This window comes from Haematobia irritans, chromosome 3 (assembly GCF_050003625.1).
Source record: "Haematobia irritans isolate KBUSLIRL chromosome 3, ASM5000362v1, whole genome shotgun sequence".
NCBI lineage: Eukaryota > Metazoa > Arthropoda > Insecta > Diptera > Muscidae > Haematobia > Haematobia irritans.
The window spans coordinates 194,165,345-194,188,440 of record NC_134399.1 but is presented as its reverse complement, the minus strand read 5'-3'; the positions used below and the strand labels follow the sequence as shown (position 1 = coordinate 194,188,440).

General features: G+C 26.1%; 1 protein-coding gene across 2 annotated transcripts in view; it reads right to left on the bottom strand.

The window, feature by feature from the left end:
- Nucleotides 1-23,096, bottom strand: part of LOC142230462 (UNC93-like protein) — a 143,326-nt gene that overhangs the window by 46,055 nt on the left and 74,175 nt on the right. Inside the window, exon 1 of one of the 2 annotated variants that reach the window (XM_075301097.1) lies at nucleotides 16,885-17,505. The exons of the other annotated variant lie outside the window; for it this stretch is intronic. The gene's annotated coding sequence lies outside the window, so the exon portion shown is untranslated. Of the gene's footprint in view, nucleotides 1-16,884; nucleotides 17,506-23,096 lie in introns of those variants that run through there. 2 annotated transcript variants of the gene reach the window in all.

The following is a 23,096-nucleotide window of genomic DNA, read 5'->3' as shown; positions in this document are numbered from 1 at the left end:
ATCAAACATATTTACTACATGAAATCTAAAACACGAAATATTGCATTGCATTTCTTTAGTATATTGTTTTGAAATACAATAACCCACAACCTATTTGGAAATCAAAATCAACTGAAATAACAACAAAAAACACGTGCTTGTTATTGTCAACAAATGCCAAAATAATTGTCATGTTTATTTGTGTGCGTGTGACAGTAATTAATAAATTACCCAAATGTGTTATGGTTAGATTAGTTTTTATGTCTAAAAATAATTTTTAACTGTTACAGCCTTTATTGGGCAATTGCGAATGTTTCAGTTTTTGGCAATTTTAAAAATATTTTTATTTAACAACATTTGTAATTGTTTATAGTTGAAGGAAATTGTTTATCAATATGACCGAGTTTTGAATTCAAAAAGTTTTTTTTTCAAAATATTGAAATAATTTCAATGTTTGTTTTTAGCCCGACACATTTTTTGTTTATTCTTTTCCCTTTGAAATTGCGCTCAATAAAATAATAATTAAATTATCACGATAAATATTTTTAAATTAAATCTAAATCGAAAGAGATTAAATTAATATAAATATAATTAATTCAAGTAGTGTATATAATAAATCAACGATTTCATATAAATGAGCCAAAGGTTAATAAAATAATTGTTGTATGTAAATCAAAAACTGAACATATTTTACAAGTAGGGAAAATCGAAAAACTACCAAACAAAAAAAACTATATTTTCTATAGAAAATGTTGTCAAAATTTTATTTCTATAGAAAATGTTGTCAAAATTTTATTTCTATAGAAAATTTTGTCAAAAATGTATTCCTATAGAAAATGTCAAAAATGTATTCCTATAGGAAATTTTGTCAAAATTTTATTTCCATAGAAAATTCTGTCAAAATTTTATTTCTATAGAAAATTTTGTCAAATTTTTATTTCTATCGAAAATTTTGTTAAAATTTTATTTCTATATAAAATTTTGTTGAAATTTTATTTTGTCAAAAAATTAAATTAATTAAAATATTATTGCCATATTATAATTTTGTTGAAATTTTATTTATATAGAAAATTTTGTCAAAATGTTATTTCTATAGAAAATTTTGTTAAAATTTTATTCCTATAGGAAATTTTGTCAAAATTTTATTTCTATAGAAAATTTTGTCAAATTTTTATTTCTACCGAAAATTGTATCAAAATTTTATTTCTATAGAAAATTTTGTCAAATTTTTATTTCTATAGAATATTTTGTCAAAATTTTATTTCTATAGAAAATTTTGTCAAACTTTTTTTTTCTATAGAAAATGTTGTTGAAATTTTATTTTTTCAAAATTTTATTGCTAGAGAAAATTTTGTTGAAATTTTATTTCTATAGAGAATTTTGCCAAAATTTTATTTCTATAGAAAATGTTGGCAAAATTTTATTTCTATAGAAATTTTGTCAAAATTTAATTTCTATAGAAAGTTTTGTCAAAATTTAATTTCTATAGAAAATTTTGTCAAATTTCTTTTTCTATTGAAAATTTTATCACAATTTTATTTCTATTTTGTCAAAAATTTTATTTCTATAGAAAATTTTGCCAAAATTTTATTTCTATAGAAAATATTGGCAAAATTTTATTACTATAGAAAATTTTGTAAAAATGTAATTTCTATAGAAAATTTTGTCAAAATTTAATTTCTATAGAAAATTTTGTTAAAATTTTATTTCCATAGGAAATTTTGTCAAAATTTTATTTCCATAGAAAATTCTGTCAAAATTTTATTTCTATAGAAAATTTTGTTAAAATTTTATTTCTATAGAAAATGTTGTCAAAATTTTATTTCTATAGAAAACTTTGTTGAAATTTTATTTCTATGGAAAATTTTGTCAAAATTATATTTCTTTAAAAAATTTTGTCAAAATTTTATTTATATAGAAAATTTTGTCAAAATTTTATTTCTATAGGAAGTTTTGTCAAAATGTTATTGCTATAGAACATTTTGTTGAAATTTTATTTTTATAGAAAATTTTGTCAAAATTTTATTTCTATAGAAAAATTTGTCAACATTTTATTTCTATAGAAAATTTTATCAAAATTTTATTTCTATATTTATTTTATTTTATTTTATTTTATTTTATTTTATTTTATTTTATTTTATTTTATTTTTATAGAATGTTATGTCAAAATTTTATTTCTATAGAAAATGTTGTTAAAATTTTATTTCTATAGATTTTTTTTTTTTAAATTTTGCCAAATTTTATTTCTATAGAAAATTGTGTTGAAAGTTTATTTCTATAGAAGATTTTGTCAAAATTTTATTTCTGTAGAAATTTTTGTTGAAAGTTTATTTCTATAGACAATTTTGTCAACATTTTATTTCTATAGACAATTTCGTCAAAATTTTATTTCTACAGAACATTTTTTTCAAAATTTTATTTCTGTAGAAAATTTTGTCAAAAATTTATTTCTGAAAGTTTATTTCTGTAGAAAATGTTGTTAAAATTTTATTTCTATAGAAAATTTTATCAAAAATTGATTCCCATAGGAAATTTTGTCAAAAATTTATTCCTATAGAAAATTTTGTCAAAATTTTATTTCTATAGAAAATTCTGACAAAATTTTATTTCTATAGAAAATTTTGTCAACATTTTATTTCCATAGAAAATTTTGTCAACATTTTATTTTTATAGACAATTTGGTCAAAATTAGAAATAAAATTTTAGAAAATTTTGTTAAAATTTTATTTCTATAGAAAATTTTGTCAAAATTATATTTCTATAGAAAATTTTGTCAACATTTTATTGCTATAGAAAATTTTTTCAAAATTATATTTCCATAGAGAATTTTGTCAAAATTTTATTTCCATAGAGAATTTTGGCAAAATTTTATTTCTATAGAAAATGTTGTCAAAATTTTATTTCTATAGAAAAATTTGTTGAAATTTTGTTTCTATAGAAAATTTTGTCAAGATTTTATTTCTATAAAAAATTTTGTCAAAATTTTATTTATATAGAAAATTTTGTCAAAATTTTATTTTTATAGAAAATTTTGTTGAAATTTTATTTTTATAGAAAATTTTGTCAAAATTTTGTTTCTATAGAAAATGTTGTCAAAATTTTATTTCTATAGAAAAATTTGTTGAAATTTTGTTTCTATAGAAAATTTTGTCAAGATTTTATTTCTATAAGAAATTTTGTCAAAATTTTATTGCTATAGAACATTTTGTTGAAATTTTATTTTTATAGAAAATGTTGTCAAAATTTTATTTCTATAAAAAATTTTATCAAAATTTTATTTATTTTATTTTATTTCTATAGAAAATTATGTCAAAATTTCATGTCTATAGAAAATGTTCACAAAATTTTATTTCTATAGAAAATGTTGTTAAAATTTTATTTCTATAGAAAAATTTGTTGAAATGTTATTTTTTGGAATTTTATTTCTATATAAAATTTTGTTGAAAGTTTATTTCTACAGAAAATGTTGTTAAAATTTTATTTCTACAGAAAATGTTGTCAAAATTTTATTTCTATAGAACATTTTGTCAAAATTTTATTTCTATAGAAAATTTTGTCAACATTTAATTTCTATAGAAAATTTTGTGAAATTTTTATTTCTATAGAAAATTTTGTCAAAATTTTATATCTATAGTCAATTTTGTCAAAATGTTATTTCTATAAAAAAAATTTGTCAAAATGTTATTTCCATAGAATTTTTTTTTCTAAATTTTATTTCTATAAAAAAAACTTTTTAAGATTTTTATACAATTATTTTTCGAGCTTTATGGACAGATATAGATTAAGGAACATGGTTAATAGAGCCATTGAAAAGAAAACGCCAGATACAAATCTATACACGCCTGGACTGTACATGTTTCGGTTCGGGCGAATGAACCTTTCCACAGCCTTTAGTATAGATCTGGCTGGGAGAGATAACTCAATTTTGGGCCCTTTATGCTAACTCCTTATGGAGAAAACATTTGGGAAATTTCCTCTTACAATTTTATCAATTTTGTCAAAATTTTATTTCTATAGAAAATTTTGTCAAAATGTTATTTCCATAAAAAAGTTGTCCAAATTGGGAGCCACCGTGGTGCATTGGTTGGCAAGCCCGCCTTGCATATACAAGGTCGTGGGTTCGTTTCCTGCTTCGACCGAACACCAAAAATATGTAGTGACATGCATGTAGTAAATTCAAAGAACTTATAAACTCTTATCTCTAGCCCTATTTCTGAATCTCGCGTGCTAATCATTATTAAATAATACTTTAATATCATGTTCGTGTTCATATTTAAGTTTATTTAAAAATATAGGTATATATATTTAAGACATAAAATGTAATTAAATAGAATTTGAATTATATTTTAATAGAAATTAGGATATTTGTAAGTCTCATGTTTTGTATGCTATGTAATCAATTTGGCCGAATGAGGCTTCTGGATTATGAAAGTAAATAAATAAATGAAATAAAATAAAAAGTTTTTCAGCGGTTGATTATCCCACCTCAGTAATGGTGGTGACATTTCTGAGGGTTTCAAAGCTTCTCTAAGTGGTTTCACTGCAACGTGGAACGCCGTTCGGACTCGGCTATAAAAAGGAGGTCCCTTGTCATTGAGCTTAACATGGAATCGGGCAGCACTTAGTGATAAGAGAGAAGTTCACCAATGTGGTATCACTATGGACTGAATAGTCTAAGTGAGCCTGATACATCGGGCTGCCACCTAACCTAACCTTGTCAACATTTTTTTTCTATAGAAAAACTTTTCAAAATTTTATTTCCATAGAAAATTTTGTCAAAAGTTTATTTCTATAGAAAATTTTATTTGGAGCTACATGAAAATGGCCTTTAATCAATAATACATTAATTTCAATTAATGCATTGATTAAATTCGTGAAAGTTCTTTCAATTTGAATTAGAAATTTTAATCCAATTCCAATAAATAATTAATTGAATTTCCTGACATAAATTAATTAATGCCCATAAATTATAGATTTATAATTGCTAATATTGCAGTTATTGAATGACAAATTCATGACAATACTACTACAAAATAATAAGGGAATAATGCTACTTTTTAATCTAAAAACATATATTCAATTATTAAAAATTATCTAATGTAGTGGATAATTTTTTTTTACCACAAAACAATTACATGCAATATTTCAATTAACGAATGTTTGACGTCAATTATATGTGATATTCGAATTTTTTCACGAAAATCATCAATGATCAATTAAAGTGATTCCATTATAAGTCAAATGGATTTCTTGAAAATTTCCATTCTTCTAATCGATTTGATTAAATTAAAACGACAAAAAAAATCCAAGGCTATTATTGAGTTTTCATTATTTTATTGTTGTTCCAGTATAATTATAAACAATTGATTATTATCATAATACATGGAATCGACATAAAATGATGGTCAAGATAACATCAACGCCAACGACGATGATAATTTCGTCACTTGCAATACTACAATGATTTTCCCATAGAAAATGACAACAAAATGAAACGTCTAACGTAATCGAAAAAAAAAAAACATTTAATTGAAGAGTTTTGGGAATGTAGTGTTGTTTGGAGTTTTGGAGACTAGCACAATTAAAATATAATTGTTAAACAAAATAATGATAAATATAATTGCTTGTTTTTCTTCATAAAGAGAAAATTAAGTTTTAGCTGAAGGTTGTCTGCATAACATCTAAGATCTATGACAACAATTTGAAAATGAAAAATCTTATTCTGCAACAAGTTAATTTTTTTAGGCATACACGAAGAAATTTAGAGACGTCTGAAGCCAATTCACAGCGCTTTTGAAATTGTTTTTTTTTTTTTTTAATTTCTCTTTAATTTTTTCTTTATTTTGAAGGAACAGCAAATTGTACAAAAATATCAAAATTCTATACATGTCAAAATTTTATTTCTATAGAAAATTTTGTCAAAATTTTATTTCTATAGAAAGTTTTGTCAAAATTTTATTTTTATAGAAAATTTTGTCAAAACTGTATTTCTATAGAAAAGTTTTTTAACATTTTACTTCTATAAATTTTGTCAAAATTTTATTTCTATAGAAAATTTTGTTAAAATTTTATTTCTATAGAAAATTTTGTCAAAATTGTATTTCTATAGAAAATTTTGTCAAAACTGTATTTCTATAGAAAAGTTTTTCAACATTTTACTTCTATAAATTTTGTCAAAATTTTATTTCTATAGAAAATTTTGTCAAAACTGTATTTCTGTAGAAAAGTTTTTAAACATTTTATTTCTATAGAAAATTTTGTTAAAATTTTATTTCTATAGAATTTTTTTTTTTTAAATTTTGTTTCCATAGCAATTTTTTTCAAAATTTCATTTCTATAGAAAATTATGTTAAAATTTTATTTCTATAGATTTTTTTTTTAATTTTATTTCTATAGAAATTTTTTTCAAAATTTCATTTCCATAGAAAATTTTGTAAAAATTTTATTTCTATAGAAATTCCACGTATAACATTTGTACGAATAAAAACGCATTGAACATAATGCCTTAAAATAGGAATTATGTTGATTTATAAGTTGCAAGTCTATGAGTGTTTATACACAATTTTAATGCAAATTTACCGATTTGCACCGCGATTCTCTTCTCCAAAAAGAAATTGAGTCAATCGAGTGTGACGTGGTTGTTTTCAGCAAATTTTACAATAAGTTTAAAACAATGAAAATGAATTTCAATTTGAGAAATTATTGCTAATGAGTTGAATTCTACTGTTGATGGTTTTTCTAGAAAGGATTAAGCATTTTTTTCCGCATAATTTAAATAATTTGCACTATTTTATTAATTATTAATCTGTTTTGAACCTATTTTAAATAATACAATTTTAAATTTTCCATTAAAAATATAAAAAAAATTGACTCAAATGAACTTCCTGTGCAGTTGAAATAAAGAACAATTTTAATGCAAATTTACCGATTTGCACCGCGATTCTCTTCTCCAAAAAGAAATTGAGTCAATCGAGTGCGCAATTGAGTGTGACGTGGTTGTTTTCAGCAAATTTTACAATAAGTTTAAAACAATGAAAATGAATTTCAATTTGAGAAATTATTGCTAATGAGTTGAATTCTACTGTTGATGGTTATGTCTGTTGTTTGTTGAGAACGAATTTAAGCCTAAACCTTTGAAAACTGTTTGAAAACGTGTTGAATACAAGAATTTCTTGAGTACTTGTGCTTAATGGGTTTCATCTTCGATATGCCAATCAGCTGATTGTTGGTTTACCAATAAACACAAGGGTAAGCATTTTTCATATTAATTTGACAATGTACCCCATCCTCAATATATATTCAACCGGCCTTGCAAATTGCTTGCCTCCAACAAATTCTCCAATATTTAGTGCCAATTTCTTATATCTGACTTGTTTTGGAAATCTTAGTCGAACGAAAGCATTGAATTCTACTCTTGAGGGTAATGTCAGTTTTTTGTTGAGAATGCGATTTTTTTTAACAATTTCTCAACCTGAGTTTTGGATTGATCCTTTGAAAAATATTTGAAAGCATGTTGAATATAAGCTTTTCTCCAGTCCCTGTGTTTATTAGGTTATTAGGCTAATCACCGTGGTGCAATGATTAGCATGTCCGCCTTGCATACACAAGGTCGTGGGTTCGATTCCTGCTTCGACCGAACACCAAAAAGTTTATCAGCGGTGGATTATCCCACCTCAGTAATGCTGGTGACATTTCTGAGGGTTTCAAAACTTCTCTAAGTGGTTTCACTGCTATGTGGAACGCCGTTAGGACTCGGCTATAAAAAGGTCCCTTGTCATTGAGCTTAACATGGAATCGGGCAGCACTCAGTGATAAGAGAGAAGTTCACCAATGTGGTATCACAATGGACTGAATAGCCTAAGTGAGCCTGATACATCGGGCTGCCACCTAACCTAACCTAGTTGAACGAAAGCATTCGGTGCGGATAGAGAAATTTGCCGTAAAATTAATTTTAATGTGAGAAGTTGTTACGAGTGTATTACAAACTTATTGCTAATGTGTTGAATTCTACTCTTGAGGGTAATGCCAGTTTTTTGTTGAGAATGCGATTTTTTTTTAACAATTTCTTAACCTGAGTTTTGGATTGATCCTTTGAAAAATATTTGAAAGCATATTGAATATAAGCTTTTCTCCAGTCCTTGTGTTTATTAGGTTATTAGGCCAATCAGCTGATTGGTGGTTTAATATTTTAGTTCCGTTCGAGTATCCGATAATGCACTAACCAACTAAAAAAAACGTTTCTTCAATTTACAGTATTAAAATTTTTTAATTTTTTGTCCAAGTACAATAAACTATATTTAAAAATGTATTATGACATTTTTAATTCTAAGTAACACATCTAATATTGTATTCATATCTAAATCACAGTATTGTTGTTTTTTTCTTGTTTTAATAAAATCTTGGGAAATTTTGTTTGCTGAAAACGCTACCTTATTAATTAATTGCAAATATTTTTATATGTTTGCCACATATGAAGCTAGTTCCCAAATTGATATTTGAGATAAATAGAATTGATTAGAAAAACGAAAACAAGCAATTGAAAATTAATTTAATTTTCCCACACATTAAAGCTTATCATGTTTTAAACAATGGTATTGTTAATGGATTTTCCGTTATTCATAAAATTGATAATTTCTTATATAATTTTCACATTTGAACTAACATGAATATATTAATTTATACTCAAAAGTATTTTAGATGTGAGAAAAATTTTAATTTTGGTTGCATTTTTCCCAAACAAATAATTTTTTTATAATAAACATGAGTCGCAAAATGAATCGGGGGAACTAAAAGACTAAGACTAAGAAGTTATAGAGGTTTAAGGGAAATTATATGACGATGATCATTTTGGCACAAACTTCTTGAACTGCACTCGTATTTGTTTTCTCAATTATGTGTGGGTGATTGTTTGAAAGTTTGAACATTGAACTGAGAATCCAACTGTCAGCACAGTTGTCATCTTTATTGGTCATTTATTACGTATTATGTCAACCGTTGGTCGTTCAAAACAATAATTAACTAATTGTTGACGTTTTTATTATGAGAGTTATTAACTATTTACTAATAAGCTTTTATATGGTTATTTGATAAATATTTATACAAGAAACGTTAAGAATAAAAACTATGTTTTAGATAAATTCGGAGTAGTGTGAAGTTGATTAATATAGAGGAATAAATAAAAAACTATATATTTTGCTCCGAAGGAAAATTAAATGGAAATTTATCATATATGTACCCAGCAAAAAAAGTGTCGCCAAAAAAGTAGTGAAAATGTTCTTTTTGGATACGGAAGTGATGCAAAATTGACGCAGAAGCGATGAATTTAACATGGGCTTGTCATAGGACGAATGCCCACCATTTCAACAGCTGTTGCACTGAATTTGCATCACTTCTTAAGGTGTGATGCGAATCCAGTGTTTTGGATGTGAATTAAGAAATTTTGTGATATTTTGACGAATAAATATTTTTTAAAATTTTCTATGATTTCTAAGGCATTATAACGCTTGTCTGGAGTGTTTGACATCAAATATTTTCAAGAATTCGTAATTTTTAGCATTTTTTCGGCATAATTTAAATAATACTATTATATTAATTATTAATCTGTTTTTAACCTATTTGAGCCACCGTGGTGCAATGGTTAGCATGCCCGCCTTGCATACACAAGGTCGTGGGTTCGATTCCTACTACGACCGAACACCAAAAAGTTTTTCAGCGGTGGATTATCCCACCTCAGTAATGCTGGTGACATTTCTGAGGGTTTCAAAGCTTCTCTAAGTGGTTTCACTAGAATGTGGAACGCCGTTCGGACTCGGCTATAAAAAGGAGGTCCCTTGTCATTGAGCTTAACATGGAATCGGGCAGCACTCAGTGATAAGAGAGAAGTTCACCACTGTGGTATCACAATGGACTGAATAGTCTAAGTGAGCCTGATATATCGGGCTGCCACATAACCTAACCTAACCTAACCTATTTGAAATAATACAATTTTAAATTTCCCATTAAAAATATGCAAAAAGCGAGTTATAAAAAAATTGACTCAAATGAACTTCCTGTGCAGTTGAAATAAAGAACATTTTTGGGAGGACATTTTTCGAAGTGCTTTTAAAGTTGTGTCTTTAGAAGAACTTCCAAATTTTTTTGCTGGGTAATTAAATTTTTTAGGCAAGAAGTTTTATTTACAATTTGAGAAAAATTAAATAAAAAAATTTTCTAATTTTCAAATAAATTATTTTTAATTAAATGTGACACACTTTTTCATGTTGTTTTTCACAAAAAAAAAAATATATTACAACAAAATTTATCATAAAAGTACCCAGCAAAAAAAGAGTCGCCAAAAAAGCAGTGAACGTGTTTCTTTTTGGATCCGGAAGTGGTGCAAAATTGACACAGAAGCGATGTTTTCTATGATTTTTAATGCATTATAACGCTTGTCTGGAGCGTTTGACATCAAATATTTTCAAAAATTCGCAATTTTTCTAGAAAGGATTTAGCATTTTTTTCGGCATAATTTAAATAATTTGCACTATTTTATTAATTATTAATCCGTTTTGAACCTATTTTAAATAATACAATTTTAAATTTTCCATTAAAAATATAAAAAAAATTGACTCAAATGAACTTCCTGTGCAGTTGAAATAAAGAACATTTTTGGGAGGACATTTTTCGAAGTGCTTTTAAAGTTGTGTCTTTAGAAGAACTTCCAAATTTTTTTGCTGGGTAATTAAATTTTTTAGGCAAGAAGTTTTATTTACAATTTGAGAAAAATTAAATAAAAATTTTTCTAATATTCAATTAAATTATTTTTAATTAAATGTGACGCACTTTTTCATGTTGTTTTTCACAAAAAAACAAAAAATATTACAACAAAATTTATCATAAAAGTACCCAGCAAAAAAAAAGTCGCCAAAAAAGCAGTGAACGTGTTTCTTTTTGGATCCGGAAGTGGTGCATAATTGACACAGAAGCGATGAATTTAACATGGGCTTGTCATAGGACAAATGTCCACCATTTCAACAACCGTTGCACTGAATTTGCATCACTTCTTAAGGTGTGATGCGAATCCAGTGTTTTGGATGTGAATTAAGAAATTTTGTGATATTTTGACGAATAAATAATTTTTAAAAATTTCTATGATTTCTAATGCATTATAACGCTTGTCTGGAGCGTTTGACATCAAATATTTTCAAAAATTCGCAATTTTTCTATAAAGGATTTAGTATTTTTTTGGGCAAAATTTAAATAATTTGCACTATTTTATTAATTATTAATCTGTTTTTAACCTATTTGAAATAATAAAATTTTAAATTTCCTATTAAAAATATGAAAAAAAGCGAGTTATACAAAAATTGACTCAAATGAACTTCCTGTGCAGTTGAAATAAAGAACCTTTTTGGGAGGACATTTTTGGAAGTGCTTTTAGGAGAACTTCCAAAATTTTTTGCTGGGTAATTAAATTTGTTAGGCAACAAGTTTTGAGAAATATTAAAATACAATTTTTCTAATATTCTTTTTAATTAAATTATTTTTAATTAAATGTGACGCACTTTTTCATGTTGTTTTTCACAAAAAAAAAAAATATATTACAACAAAATTGTATATGTTTTTAAATATGTGGTATTTGCATCTCTTTCACTAACATATTTCTTTGGGCGTTTATGCTTTAATTAATGCATTTAATGCATGTAAATTTTGAAAATAGACGGAAAAGAGACTTATTTCCTGCATAACATCATCAACGTAACATTGGTCGTTCGAGCATTGTTTCAGGGCTAACAGACAAAAAGATAAGGTATTTATGGCAATTTGCCCAAACATTTTTTGTTTCGTTTGCGTCAAGTGGAAATTACCCTCGATTGAATCACTTTTGCCGAAAACGAAATAAAAATTAAATGACAAAATAAATATGTTAAATAAACAAACAAACCAATTACAATGTAATGTACACAGAAAAAAAAATTCACGAAAATTTTTCCAATTAAAAATTTAATTGAGTTTTAAAAAATATTCAATTTAATTTTATTTTATTTAATTGATTCAAAAAATTTTTTAATTGAGACCAACATCAATCACAAAAATTAATAGTATCAATTATTTTTTTATTGGATCAATTATTTTTTTTAATTAAGCTTCAATTAATTAATACTATCATTGCTGTGATTGAAGATAGTTCAAGTAAAAATTAATTGGATCAATTAATTTCGTGATTGAATCAGAAAATTTTTTTTTGTGTGTATGTGTACAAATAATAATAAGAATAATTATTTAGTATCAAAATCTATTCAAATAAACTATGTCATTTAGATTTCATTGCAATTTTATGTTGACATCTGAGATCTGGTATATATGTTTAGACAATTTTATCAGGCAAATCTTATGGGAAGAAATTATAAACAAAAGACAAATAATAAAATGTTGATTAAAATAATTATTACTTAAGGGAAGTAAACAATATGAATACCTATGCTATTTATAAACACATTGCAATTTGTTATGCAGAAAAGATCCCTTAACATTCACTTCCGAAAATGCTTTGTTAACATCTAGTCTTTATGAATAATATTTGATGTTTGATACCCTATTTTAAACCATATGTTTTTCTATCTACGAGTATTCTCCTTTTCTCACAATAATATCTATTACATATTTTACACTTTTCTGTATTTCTTTATCTCGCACAATAATAATTTCACGACTGTGTATATGCCTTTGTAGCATATAAACCATATTATTTTTCGTAAACAAGAAAGGCGCGTGTGGCGTTTTTAATTAGAATTGCATTTTCACTTAACTAACATACTCATACACACGCAAACTAATACATTACAACATTTTTATTTGCTGCGGAATTAGCTTAACATAATGTAATGCAATTCGTCACAGTAGCCTAACAGGGTTAACGATGCATAACATATTTTATGCATCTGCTACGAATTATCTTAACATCCATAAGTTTTAACAGCTAATTTATGGTTGTTTAAATCTAGACATTTTCAAATGAGAGATTTATGAGTATTTGTTGGATTGTAGACAAAACAGGATAATGGTGGATTTAAACATGTGAATTGTAGAAGACAGTAAGAAACTAAATTTGGATCTCAACTTAATGTCAGAATCTAAAGCTACACTCAAAAAACAGTGAACCCACTAGGAAAGTAAATTCCGTTTAGTTGTAGAAATTTTTAACTAAACTATATTATATTACAAAACGATTAAAAACATAAGTAAATATTTTTCAAACAAATTCAAGAAACTTTATTAGATATTTGAAGAAGCGATTCAATATGACAATCGCGAAATATTGGGAAAATAAATAAAATATTCAAAGAAAGACCTCGAGCTTGAAAAATCATTAATTTATTATTATAACATAAAAAAGGTCGAAGAAAATCAAAGAAAACAATATTTTTTCACTTGTTAAAGAAAATTTCGTAGTTTGTAGGAAAATGCTGGCGTTAAAAATTATTGGTATTTTTACAAATTTTAAAAATTTCTGAACTATTTTGTGGGAGACACGAATTTAGTAAATCCCTCTGCTACATTTGTGTATATTTCCTTTCCTTTTTTTAGTTCAGTTAACTAACATACACAAAATATTATTAAAGTCAAACTTAATAATTTCATGAACTAAAATTGTAATAAGAATTAAATTGGTTTTAGTGCCATATAAAATGCACTTTTTTTGAATCTTTGAATTTCTCTGACAATAACAAACATCTGTATTATAAAGTAACTATGAGTTCCTGTCCCTTTAATGAAAAACCTACAGCAATATTTTAGGATCAGAAAGTTTTACTAAAAGTATGTCCCCGAAATAGTTTCAGTTTTTGCAGTCCCATTAAATTCGGTTAGTATTTTCTGTTAGGCTCAGTTTTTTTGAAAATATATGTGGCAAAAATTTAATTTTACTCGCAAAACTGCTCTGCCGATATCAAATGAACACTGAAAAAACAGGAAGACAACTTTTGGTTAATTGTAGAAAATTTTGAATATTTTTAGACAATTTTAACTAAACAGTATTACAAACGCTGGCATCATGCCGATATCATAAAAATAAGTAAATATTTTTCGACAAATTCAAGAAAAATTATTAGGCGTAAATAATTTTTTTCACTTGTTAAAGAAAATTTTGTAGTTTGAAGGAAAAAATTGGAGTTCAAAACTGCAAGAATGTCTTTAGTGGCATACGAAGTTCATAACGCACGCATTAGTTGTAACATTTACAAATTTAAAGATATAATGAACTATGCTGTGAGAAATACGAATTTAGTAAATATTTATGCTTAATTTGTGTATAATTTTTTCCCGTTTTTTAGTTAATTTAGAGTAAAGGAAACATTATCCAAACATAATAATTCCATGAAATAAAATAAAATTAAATTGGCTTTAGTGAAATAGAGAGTTCACTTTTTTTTGAGTGAAGGAAAATTTTGGTTAATTTTAGAAAACTTTAACCAAACTGTATTGCAAACGCCGAAATCATAAAAAGTAAGTAAATATTTTTCGTTAAATTCAAGAAAATGTCTTAGATATTATTAATTTTTTATTCATTTTTAATTAATTGTTTTGTTAAAGAAAATGTCATAGTTTGAAGGAAAAAATTGGCGTTCAAAATTTGCAAAAATATCTTTAGCACCATGCGAGGTTCAAGTGCAATTGTATTAAAATTTAGAAATTTTTAAGAATTTTTTTTTTTATTTATAGGAAATACGAGTTTAGTAAATCTTTATCTTCATTTGAATACAAAAATATTATAAGTCAAGGAAACTTTCTTATATTGGAGAAATTAAAAAAAAAAAAACAACATAACATGAACTAAAATAGAGTGCTCTGGAAGGTTCACTTTTTTTGAGTGTATTATGAAAAACCTACGTAAAAATGTTAAGAGCAAAAGGATTTACAAAATGTTTGCTATCACAATAGTTTTAATTGGTTTTATTTTTTTATTTTTGCTGCGGCTCAATATTTTTTTTCAGAAAATAAATAAACTATTTTTTTTAACTGAAGAAATCTACGTTTGTTTAAAATATTAATCTAAATATTTTTGTAATTTTACTGTATATTTTTTTATTGAACTAATTTAACTTTAATTTATTTACGAACTTTTAAATCTAATAATTATCGCAAAAACTCAAATTTAATATTATTTCCATTTAATCTAACATAACATTTAATATCTGTACGAGTATTTTATATTTTTTGTATTTTTTTTGTAGTAATTTTGAATTGACTAAAAATTACTTTATTTTACTTCAAAAAAAAAAAAAAATAACCTTTCTATTTTATTATTATTTCCATTCCACTTTTTTTGAGTGTATTATTAAAAACCTATGTATGTAAAAATTTTAAGACCCAAAGGATTTGTTATCACAATTTATTTTTGTTTAATTTGCTGCGGCTCAATATTTTTTTAAGAAAATAAATAAACTATTTTTTATCGAAGAAATCTACATTCGTTTAAAATATTAAACTAAATATTTTTGTAATTTTACTGTATATTTTTTAATTGAACTAATTTAACTTTAATTTATTTACGAACTTTTAAATCTAATAATTATCGCAAAAACTCAAATTTTATATTATTTCCATTTAATCTAACATAACATTTAATATCTGTACGAGTATTTTATTTTTGTTTTGCAATTTTTTTTGTAATAATTTTGAATTTATTAAAAATTATTTTATTTTGTTTCAAAGGTTATTTTTTTATTTTATATTATTTCCATTCCACTTTTTTTGAGTGTATTATGAAAAACTTATGTAAAAATTTTAAGACCCAAAGGATTTGCAAAATGTTTGTTATCACAATTTATTTTTGTTTAATTTGCTGCGGCTCAATATTTTTTTTTTCAGAAAATAAATAAACTAATTTTTTTTAATCGAAGAATTGCAAAGAAATCTACGTTTGTTTAAAATATTGAATTAAATATTTTTGTAATTTTACTGTATATTTTTTAATTGAACTAATTGAACTTTAATTTATTTATGAACTTTTAAATCTAATAATTATCACAAAAACTCAAATTTCATATTATTTCCATTTAATCTAACATAACAACATTTAATATCTGTATTTTATTTTTTTTACAATTTTTTTGTAATAATTTTGAATATATTAAAAATTCGTTTTGTTTTAGAGTGAGATCAAAAACAACAATACTAAAAATTGTTTTATTTTGCTTTAAAAGCTATTTAAATTTTTGTTTCCAATTTTGATTTTACCCCAAACTTATTTTATTTTATTTTAGAAATTATTGAAATAATACACTATTTATAGTAGTTTTTAATTTTGAATATACTCAAAATTATTTTTATAAAATTTTTGATTCCAAATTTTGAATTTATATTATAATGGCGGAACCCCAAAATATTTTCATTTTGTTTTATAAATTATTTAAATAATACACTATTTATAGTTTTTTTGTAATTCGTTAGCAATTTTAAATTCATATTAAAAAAAAATGTTCTGTTATCTTATTAGCACATTAGCATTAAAGAAATTTTGAAAAACATAAAATTTTTTACTTCTATTTATCTATAATTTCATTTCGATTATTATTTTTATTTTATTTTATTTTATTTTATTTTATTGGGTTTTATATTAAAATTAAATCATACTGTTTTTTTTTAATTTTTTGCTGCATAGTTTTCATTTTTTATACAAAATTATTTGTAATTCCATAGTATATTCGAAAAAATTCGATTATTTTACTTTGAATTTATAATTTTACATAAAACCTACACAAGGCGACACAATACCATAAAATATAAAATAAAACAAAAACACGAAAACAGTGAATGTTAAAAAAAAATGCAGAAAACAAATTTTATTCGTCAAGTGAATTTTACGAAAATTAAATATAAACTAACAATAAATGAGAAACCCAGCCAGATTGGATGATATCTTACTTGTTGTCTTATTTCTTTTTTATTGTAAATACTGTTGTTGCTGTTGTTATTACTACTGCTGCCGCTGTTTTCTTGAATACACCAAATAAATACTAAATAGCTTAGGTGATGATGTCGTTGTGTGTTGTTTTTTTTTCGAATTTATTCCCGAATAGCTATTTTGATGTAATTTCGTTTAAAATGTACAAAAAAAAAAAACCGTAGACAAAATACGTCACAATTTATAAAGTAAATTTTTGTTAACGATTTCTTTCAAACACCAAAGATGAAACTTTAAACAAAAAGTTTCTTTTTTATGTTTCTCTTTAGGGATTTTGTGATTTTAATGTTGTCAAATATTCAAAATGATTTAAATAAAATCACACACACTCGCGGTAAACGCAAACACTCGCGTACCCTCTTTATAGTAATGAAATTAGTTTTTTTTTTGTAATAGTGTCTTTTAATATTGTAGAGGGTTTTTTTATATTTGTGATGTTGATGATTTTTGCCTTATTTGCCGTTACCGTTACTGAAAACTCTCACTGTTCGTTATTATTTAAAATTCTTTCTTTACCATCAGTTGGCTTTGAGTGTTATGGTCTAGTATTGGTCGTGTCGTTTTGTGCCACCCCAATGGATGGTCAAATGCACAATGCCAAGAAATTGCGACAATATGCGAATTTTAAATGATTTTTTTAAAGAGCCCTAATCAAAATAAGCTAAAAGCAACAACAGTGAACGCCAACAACCAGAAATCATGGCGAAAAAAAGGTATAAAAAAAAATCACAAAATTAATTGAATGAAATGATATCGAGAAAAAGAAATAATGATTTACACCAGATATGGCCAAAAAAAAAAACACCGCAAACCCTACCAACACCATCAGAGAAAAACAAAAACACAAATCCGCACACACGCACACACACATTTAGCAGGCAGCTAGCTAGCTCATCAAGCCAATTTGCTTAACGCCCAAAAAACACCGTAAAATTATTAAAGCTAAACACCAACGAAGTCAAAGATAGGCTACAAAAGAACAACAACAATAACATCAATAACACTTCACGAAGAACTACGAGGTGTAATCGTGATATTATAAATCACAGTATTGTCTGAATGGGTTCGTGTGTGTGTGCGTGGACCTGGTGAATGTGTTAAAACCTCTTCAGGGCACCATGCAAGTTAAGAATCGGAATATTTTAAATTTCTTTTATTTTATTTTTAATAATTGAAATTACGATTTCAAGGGCTACTAGTCTTTTTCAAATGGTCTACCATCATTACAAAAAAAAAAAAAACTGCAACAATCTAAAAGAAAGCATTCGCATAGTTCGACTGTCATTGTAGGCTATGCTCTTAGATTATTGCTATTTTCTCTCCCTCTCTTATTATCTTTACACTATTTTGGATCTTCATATCGCACACTTGAGAAAATCACACGCTGCCATTTAAGTACTCATATAAAAATCACTGTTAACTAAACAAGTACTTGATAGATATCACAAGTGGAGAATCTTATCGGGCCATGAACAGTAATATAGCAAAAACAATGAAAATGTAAGTTTTGTATTTGAAAGAGAGAAGATGTCAAATATACAGTCATATTAATTATATGGGTATAGTTAGAATGTCAATTGTATGGAGAATAGATTTGAATCAAATACACTGGAAAAATATTACTCTAAAAAAAATTTGCCTAATTTTAGATTCTAAAATTATCATTATTCTTGGACATCAATTTTGTGTAAATATTTAGAACGACAGAGTGCATGAATATGCATATATTTTGAAATGAATAGACTTAATCCCAAAAACAAAATATTTACACTGACACACATAAGTATTGGTACACCAAACAATTTTGTTTAAAAACCACCTGTTAAAAGTGATATGAAGCTATTTTTATTTTAAATAAATATTTGAATTTGGGTTGCGCCACACTGTAGAACAGTGTGTGGAATTATAACTTAGTGCATATATTTGCCTGGGTGTTGCAAATATAAGGAGACGAGATAGACATATGGTGTCTTTGGCAATATTAGGTTACGTTAGGTTAGGTGGCAGCCCGATGTATTAGGCTCACTTAGACTATTCAGTCCATTGTGATACCACATTGGTGAACTTCTCTCATATCACTGAGTGCTGCCCGATTCCATGTTAAGCTCAATGACAACACACAAAAAATTTTCACAAATATTTTTCCCATTAAAATTTTAATTGAGTTTTAAAAAATATTCAATTAAAAATTTAATTGATTCAAAAAATTTTTTAATTGAAACAAAAATCAATCACAAAAATAATAGTATCAATTAATTTTTTAATTGGATCAATTAACTTTTTAATTGACCTTCAATTAATTTTTTAATTGATACTATCATTTCTGTGATTGAAGACATTTCAAATAAAAATTAATTGGATCAATTAATTTCGTGATTGAATCAGATTTTTTTTTTTTTGTGAAAGGACCTCCTTTTTATAGCCGAGTCCGAACGGCGTTCCAAATTGCACTGAAACCACTTAGAGAAGCTTTGAAACCCAGAAAGAAATGCCACCAGCATTTCTGGCAATATTGCGCAGGGCCGGACCCTGAGTCGATTAAGCCATTTCCGTCCGTCTGTCTGTGAACACATTTTTGTGATCAAAGTCTAGGTCGCAATTTAAGTCCAATCGACTGGCACAAATATGTGTTTTGGGTCAGAGTAGAACCCTTTTGATTTTGGATGAAATCGGTTCAGTTGTAGATATAGCTCCCATATATATCTTTCGCCCGATATCTACTACTATGGCCCTAGAAGCCAAAATTTATAGCATGATTTGCTATAAATTTTGCACGAGGAGTTCAAGTGATAGTGTCGTAAAGTGTGCCGAATTTGGTTGAAATTGGTTCAGATGTAGATATAGCTTCTATATATATCTTTCGTCCTATTTACACTCATATGACCCCAGAGGTCAAATTTGTAATCCGATTTAAGTGAAATTTTCCACAGGGAGTAGAATTAATGTTACAGCTATGCATGCCAAATTTGGTTGAAATCGGTTCAGATTTAGATATAGCTCCCATATATATATTTCACCCGATATACACTTGTATGGTCCCTGAAACCAGAGTTTTGCCTTGATTTGCTTTAAATTTTGTACAGGGGATAGAATTAATGTTCTCGATGTACATGCCAATTTAGGTTGAAATCGGTTCAAATTTAGATATATCACCCATTTATATCTTTCGTCCGATTTATACTCATATGACTCCAGAGGTCAAATTTATAATCCGATTTAAGTGAAATTTTGCTCAGGGAGTAGAATTAACATTGTAGCTTTGCATGCCAATTTGGTTGAAATCGGTTCAGATTTAGATATAGCTCCCAAATCAAGTACTAGAGCAAATTTAACTCTATTTTACTTGATGACATTATTATGTTTTGAGAAAGTTTCCTTGACTTTAATAATTTTTTTTAATGTTTTTTCATGGAAAAAAATTATACACAAATGAAGCATAAATATTTACTAAATTCGTGTCTCCCACAAATTAGTTCATGATTTCTTACAATTTGTAAAAATTACCAATAATGAGCCCATCTTGAACTTTGTATGACACTAAAGACATTTTTATAATCTTGAAATCCAATTTTGTTCTTCAAACTACCAAATTTTCTTTCATAACTGAAAAAAAATGTCCAAACAGAAAAAATTTCACGAACATTTTTGCAATTAAGGTCTTAATTGAGTTTCTAAAAATATTCTATTAAAAATTTAATTGATTCAACAAATTTTTTAATTGAAACAGAAATCAATCACAAAAATTAATGGTATCAATTAATTTTTTAGTTGGATCAATTAATTTTTTAATTGACTTTCAATTAATTTTTTTTTAATTTAAAAATTAATTGGATTGAATACAAAAAATATTTTTTTGTGTGTAATAAATAAATCAATCACAAAAATTAATAGTATCAATTATTTTTTTAATTGGATCATTTAATTTTTTTTTGATTGACTTTCAATTAATTTTTATTGATACTATAATTTCTGTGATTAAAGACACTTGCACTTAATAAGTCAGTATACCCGTCTGTTATATTCTTTTTCAAATTTATCCACCTATGATTTATCCCTCTCATACGTTCTAAGGTTTACAGAAGCAAATGTTTATATGTCTGATATATAAAAGATTGACTTGATTTGATTTATTGTGAAATACTCTATATATCTATTTACTGAGTTACATTTTTTCATACCTATACCCTGGAACCAACGTCATTTTTAAATCAATATTTTTCCAATTTTTTTTCTTATTATCATTTCATTAGCGTCGACGCGTTATAAAAAAAGAAAATAATATTATTAACTCCTTATTACTAATTTGGCATAATAAATATTATTAATCTCTTAGAAGCTTTTTGGACATCGGTGCTTGTTTTCTTCTTTTTTATGTAGTGCGTCATAAGTTTATTTATTTGTTTTATTTTTATATTGAAAACCCAAGACATATGACAAATACATAAAAACAAAGATTTGGATATTATTGGAGCGAAAATGAAAAGAAAACGTGTTTCTTTTATCGATAAGATAAATAATAAAAATAAATATTTTTAATATATAATTTTTGCACGTTTATTGTTATAAAGTAAAGTAAATTATTTGTTCACATTGTTTATTTGAAAAGAACTATGTAGATTTGATTGATTTTTCTAGATTTTTGGAAATTTCCTTGTCTTGAAAATTCACAATAGTTTACTATTGTGAATTGAAGAATTGATAACTTGCTCAAAATTCAACATGGCAATATTGGCAATGTAACATACATTGACATTAAGTGTTAAATAATTGTATTTTTATTGTTTTAAATACGTTTTTTTTGTTACATATTGCAAATTATGATCAAAATTCAAAATAATATGCTGCTGTGATTTGATGAAATGTTAGATTGTTCAAAACTCATCATTGAATGCCACTGATAAATGCTTTCTGATTGATATAGTATACTGCTATGGCGGAAATAATTTATACGAAATGTTCTCCATCTTCTCCATATATTAATATTTATTTAATTCTTTATTTATAACAGTGAATATATTATTAAATTTAAGCCTTATGAAAATAAAATTTAAAAGAAGAATGACATTTATAAGATTATACTCTAGTCATCATACCTGTGGAAACACATGGTTATTTTTATTTTATATTTTGCATACCTGAAATAAAAGAAGAATAATTTTATTGAATGTTAAAAAAGTTGCATACAAAAATTAGATTGAAGATGATTACGAATTTTCAATTTCTTAAAAAAAAACAAGTAAGGAAAGTCTAAAGTATATGGGAGCTATATCTTAATCTGAACCGATTTCAACCAAATTTGGCACACATATCTACAATGCTAATTCTACTCCCTGTGCAAAATTTCAACTAAATCGGAGCAAAAAATTGGCCCCTGTGGTCATATGAGTGTAAATCGGGTGAATGCTATATATGGGAGCTATATCTACATCTGAACCGATTTCAACCAAATTTGGTACAGAGAGTTGAAATGTTAATTCTACTGTGTAAGTAAATCGGAGTAAAAGATTGGCCACTGTGGTATACTCATATACAAATCGGTCGAACGATATAAAGGGTGATACGGTCAAAATTTGGTCAAGGGAAAACGCGTGTATATCGGTGAAATCGTTTATTTAAAAAAACCAATTTAAATTTCTTTTTCAAGTTCAATTAGTATAAAGTTCAGGAAAAATATTCAGTTAGGCTTTCGCTTTTCCAAATCCGAATTGCCGGGCCTCACGCTTGACACCTGCCATCAGATTTTGTACAGCCACCTTGTCCACCTTCTTCGCCGCAGAAAGCCAGTTTGCCTTGAACTGCTGCTCGTCCTTAGCAGTTTTTTTGGTCTTCTTTAGGTTCCGCTTGACAATAGCCCAGTATTTCTCAATTGGGCGGAGCTCTGGCGTGTTGGGAGGGTTCTTGTCCTTGGGAACCACCTGCACGTTGTTGGGGGCGTACCACTCCATGGCCTTTTTACCGTAATGGCAAGATGCCAAATCCGGCCAAAACAGTACGGAACAACCGTGTTTCTTCAGGAAAGGCAGCAGACGTTTATTCAAACACTCCTTCACGTAAATTTCTTGGTTGACAGTCCCGGAAGCTATGAAAATGCTGCTTTTCAAGCCACAGGTACAGATGGCTTGCCAAACCAGATATTTCTTTGCGAACTTTGACAGTTTTATGTGCTTGAAAA